A 5,661-nucleotide genomic window follows, 5' to 3' on the forward strand; every position below is an offset into this window, starting at 1 on the left:
CAATGAGAGGAGCATCAAGATGACATCATAAGATGTCCTGTCTCATATGGGACAGGATATGTTGATGATGGTCATCTTTGCAAAATACAATCTGCCACAGCCTATTCTCTACACAGCCTATTCTCTATCTACAACAATTCACATTGCTTTTGCATGCCAGATGTGTCTACCTTTGCCTCAAGATTTCCAAAGTTTCATCTCATTACAGAGCATGCTCAAAATTCAGTATTTCATCATTTTAATTAGATTTGGTCTCCTCATGAGAGTTTCCTCAAATTTATCAGTTTAGTACAGTTCCTCTCAATCTAAAGACATGTAAATTAAAAGAGATAAATTGTCTGGCCTTTAGCTCCCTGACCCCAAAACACAAATTCTGGTACATGAATAAGATAACTGTTCAAAATGGGGAGGATATGAAAAACATGCAATTGGCTCATAGCAGTTCTGAAATCCAGTGGGACACATTTCACCAGTTCTCTGATTAGGGTTCAGTCTTATTTATGGAAATTCTTGGTAGCACTTGATTGTGTACTCTGAGTTCTGCCCGCCCCCACCTCCAAGAAGCCTGTGGTTTCAGTTGAGAAGCCTTCCCAGCCTGCTTCCTGCCTGCAAAATTTTTTAAGTGCAAATTTTTCTTTTCATTTTGTACTGTCTCTGCTTCTTTCAATCTGTGGTGACAATCCTTATGACAAAGCTGCTGCTAAGTGGCTTCAGTCATGTCTGACTCTGTGTGACCTCAAGAACATTGAAGTGGGGTGCCATTTCCTTCTCCGTGTGACAAAGCAGTTCTTTTAAAAAAATATGACTTTTCTCCCCTTTCTTTGCAGAATCACCATGGCAGCTGGGACCCTGTACACATATCCTGAAAACTGGAGGGCCTTCAAGGCCCTCATTGCCACTCAGTACAGCGGGGCTCAGGTCCGCGTGCTCTCCGCACCAACCCACTTCCATTTTGGCCAAACCAACGGCACCCCAGAATTTCTCCGTAAATTTCCTGCTGGCAAGGTTCCAGCCTTTGAGGGTGAGGATGGATTCTGTGTGTTCGAGAGCAATGCCATTGCCTAATATGTGAGCAAGGAGGAGCTGCGGGGGAAGTATTCCAGAGGCAGCAGCGCAGGTGGTGCAGTGGGTGAGCTTTGCTGATAGCGACACAGTGCCACCAGCCAGCACCTGGGTGTTCCCTACCTTGGGTATCATGAACCACAGCAAGCAGACCACAGAGAATGCAAAGGAGGACGTGAGGTGAATTCTGGGGCTGGTGGATGCTCACTTGAAGACGAGAACTTTTCTGGTGGGCGAACGTGTGGCTCTGGCTGACATCACAGTTGTCTGCACCCTGTTGTGGCTTTATAAACAGGTTCTGGAGCCTTCTTTCTGCCAGGCCTTCCCTAATACCAACCGCTGGTTCCTCACCTGCATTAACCAGCCCCAGTTCCGGGCTGTCTTGGGAGAGGTGAAACTGTGAGAAAATGGTCCAGTTTGGTGCTAAAAAGTTTGCAGAGAGACAGCCTAAAAAGGACACCCCACGGAAGGAGAAAGGTTCTCGAGAAGAGAAGCCGAAGCCCCAGGTGGAGGGGAAGGAGGGCAAAGAGGAGCAGAAGGCGGCTGCCCCCGCTCCTGAGGAGGAGCTGGATGAATGTGAGCAGGCGCAGGCTGCCGAGCGGAAGGCCAAGGATCCCTTTGCGCATCTGCCCAAGAGTACCTTTGTGTTGGATGAATTTAGCATCACCGACTCTGTGGACATGAGTTTGAGTGAACTCCGGGAGTTGGTGATGGACAGGGAGGCCTGGCGTGCTGTGATTCATGGGGTCGCGGAGACTCGGACACGACTGAGTGACTGAACTGAACTGAACTGAACTCCAAAGAGGATACGCTCTCTGTGGCGCTGCTGTACTTTTGGGATCACTTTGATAAGGATGGCTGGTCCCTGTGGTACTCTTGAGTATCGCTTCCCTGAAGAGCTCACCCAGACCTTCATGAGCTGCAACCTCAACACTGGAATGTTCCAGCGATTGGACAAACTGAGGAAGAATGCCTTTGCCAGTGTCATTCTCTTTGGAACCAACAACAGCAGCTCCATTTCTGGGGTCTGGGTCTTTCGAGGCAGGAGCTTGCTTTTCTACTGAGTCCAGATTGGCAGGTGGACTACAAGTCATACACATGGCAGAAACTGGATCCCGGCAGCGAGGAGGCCCAGACGCTGGTTCGAGAATACTTTTGCTGGGAAGGGGCCTTCCAGTATGTGGGCAAAGCCTTCAATCAGGGCAAGATCTTCAAGTGAACATCTCTTGCCATCGCTCAGCCACCTGCACCTGCCCTTCGGGGAGAATGGGGGTCATTAAAGGAAACTGAACATTGAAAAAAAAATTAAAAATATGACTTTTCTATGAATCTTATTGGGGTTCACTCCCATTGACAAAGCCACAAGTACAAGTGTCTTTAAGACTGGCCGCCTTTTCTATTTTGGTCTTCCTGAAAGGAAGCTAAATGACAAAGTGCTTAATATTCTTATGAATCTCAATTTATGGTAGAATCTACAAGGCATTCTCTAAGATCTTTAAAGTGCTTTTGACTTGTCCAGAAGTTCTTATAAGACACTCTATTAGAACTTTATAAAGTCAAGAAAAATGCCTATAATCCCTTACAGGGTTTGATCTTTGTTGTGACACTTAATTTGAGAATCATGTGCCATTTGGAGAGACTAGATATGAGAAATAACTTTATTTTTGAGCCCAGCAAGTTCCAACTTTGATATTTAACAGTTTTTTCTTTAGCTCAACTTGTTCCTTTCATATTTTACCAAAACCTAGGAAAAGAAGCCAGGTGGAAATTTTAATATTTTGCCTGGAAATCTTAACTATATCATTATTTCCATGATAATACATTTTCTGTTTTTTCACATTAGAGCAGGCAATAGTGTTGGCAAGTTTTCTGCCTCTACATTACAAGAAACCCATTTCTGTAGCTTTCAGTAACATTTTTCTTATTTTTCTTTAATTTCTCACCCATAGCCTTTGGGTTTTGAGATCCTTTATATATCTGGAACATTCCATTCACGTCCCTTCTAGCTTTCACAGTCTAAAGCTCCTTCCAGCTTCTACCCACTACTATATCCCTAAACTAAAATCTCATATTTAGGTTTTTGTCATGGCCTCACTCATTTTGTAATATCAAATTATGTGTCAGACATCTATTGTTTTATAGAGAATCACTCCAAATCATAGTGGCTTAAAACAATAACAATCATTTATTTTGTTCACAACTGTGCAACTTGGGCAGGGCTCAGTGGGGATAGCTCATTTTTGCTGCATCCAGTGTCAAACAGGACCACATGCTTGTGGTCTGGATGACCCGTTTTCAGGATGGTTCATTCACTGAAATCTGTTGACTGGAGTTTAACCAGGGATTTTAGCCAGGGGCCTTGATTCCTATTCATGTGAGCCTCTCCATGGGTTTCTTGGACCTGCTCACATCATGGTGACTGAGTTCCAGGGTTGAGCATTCCATGGAAACAAGGTAGAAATGCATGGCATTTTTCTGGCCTAGCCTCCAAAGTCATATAGCACCACTTCAGCTGAAGTCTACTGGTTGAGAAGTGTCAAGGTCATATTGCTTGAAAAGCATATGGAAAGGGAATTATTGTTACAACCAATTTTGGAAAAAACAGCCTGGTCCAACTAGGATTGTTGAAAAAGTCTTCCAGTTTATGGGCCTTGGTAAGCTATTTTTTGTCTAGTTTTCAATCTTCATATTTGACTTATTGATTTATATATGTTCTTTGTACATTGAGAATATTGGTATCTATCATATCCATTGACAATATTTTTACTCCAGAACATTCCTTGTTATGGTCCAAATAGCTTTTTAAAATGGACCACACTGGTGTCGCCACCCCCAGCATCCACGCCAGAAGTGTGCTGTGGTTGAGGTGCATAGGCATACTCAAGTCCTCTGGGCTCTCATTTGCTACACCTATGAAAATAAACAATAGAAGAAAGCAAAAATTTATAAAGCAAAAATAAGAATATTATATTTGCCCTATGGTTGATGGGAACAATCCTATGCTAGTGAGGTATTTAAAGGAAAGAACTTCCTAGAGTAAGAAATTAAACTACATCTCTTATATGCAAACACTGGACAGTACCTAGCACATAGTAGGTGCTTGTTTAATGCTTGCTTAATGACTAGTTTCCTTCCATCAGGGATAGGCTTAGTTTATGCTCTCCCAAAAGCAATACCTGAGTATTTTATTTGGGAAGGGAGTTCAGTAAACAAAGAGAGGATGGTGCTATGATGAGTTTCTGAGTATAGACAAAATGAGACTTAATCTATCTCTATCTGGGACTCTTTAAAAAGCTATAAGGAATACACTTCAGAATAATCCCACCAGGAGGCAAAGGATACTGCAATGTCAGACTATCAATGCTAGTGCCTGTGGGTTGAATGTTAATTCTGGGAGCATTTGCCTATGACAGTTCCAGCCCTCTCTGAATGCAGGTGCTTGAGATAAAAAGCCATTGACCCGCACAGGAAGTGCATGCCAAGGCACAGTTACCCTCTGTGGTAGGGGCCGATATTCAGGTGGGCCTCTGGTAACATTTACTATAGTGATATATTGGATAAAGGGGAAAAAAAAGAAAACCTGTAAAGATAGACTAACAGAAATGAAACAAGAAAGAAGGGATTTCCACTTGTGGAAGAAAAATTAATTCTCTTACAGCTCCTAAGAAGGATGGAAAACCAGTTACTTTGGAGGTCAAATAATATAAGTGAGAACTTTAAGTCAATTTCAAAGTTTATCTGAGATGAATGTGTTGAAGTGGTACATTTCTGAATCAAAAGTAACAGATTTTGGGTGAGAATTATTTGCTTATAAGGTAGCTTTTTAAGTATATTAGAAAAGAGAATGCTACTTTAATACCGAAAGAGAGATATGAGAGTTTTTTTAAAAAAAGTGTGAATCTAACAGACATTTTCTCTCTCTCCCTCCCCTGTTTGCTTTCCTTCTTTAGAATGTACAAGTCCAAGAGGAATATTGTTAAAAGTAGCTATGACCAAACATAGGCTTAGCCTTACTGTGAAACCTTTGCTTTTACCTTTCATGTCATCCTGGGACCTCCTAAAGTAATGACATGTGATTAATTGTTGCTTATCACTTAGGGTCTATTCGGCCCTTAGAAACCATCCTCTCTTTACATTAGCTGCAAGCTGCTGCAGTCTGATTACTATTCAGTACTGATCTCCCAGTGAATGATAATAGAATTAACTTAACAAACATACAGAGTAAAAATGAAATGTCAACTTTTATTACATACTTTTCTCCCATCTGCCAGAGTGATTTAAATGCCAGTTTTAAAAAGTAAAGAGACAACCAGCCGGCCTTTCAGCGGGGGCTTTCATATGGCTCCTCATAGTGGATGGCGTTTGGTGTTCTGCACGCCGGCCCAGAGCACTGGTGGTGGCATTGGGTAGAACATGGCAATAATCCCTTGTCCATCTGTGTCCTTCCTCTGCCTGGGATAAGCTGTTATGGTTGAACAACTCTGCTTGGGCCTTCCTTTTCTGAAAGTTTCTTGAATTTTGAATCTTGGCCGTTTCATTGGCAAAAGTTCTGCTTTCCTCATTCAAGAGAGATGTTGCATTTTCTCTTGCTTTCCAGAC

General features: G+C 42.4%; 1 pseudogene; it reads left to right on the plus strand.

Annotated features, from left to right (window-relative positions):
- The first annotated feature begins 818 nt into the window (after positions 1-818).
- Positions 819-5,179, plus strand: LOC129540854 (elongation factor 1-gamma-like; annotated as a pseudogene).
- Positions 5,180-5,661: the final 482 nt, after the last annotated feature.

The sequence above is a fragment of the Moschus berezovskii genome, chromosome 4 (assembly GCF_049115385.1).
Source record: "Moschus berezovskii isolate FMDL1 chromosome 4, NW_MosBer_1.0, whole genome shotgun sequence".
Classification (NCBI taxonomy): domain Eukaryota; kingdom Metazoa; phylum Chordata; class Mammalia; order Artiodactyla; family Moschidae; genus Moschus; species Moschus berezovskii.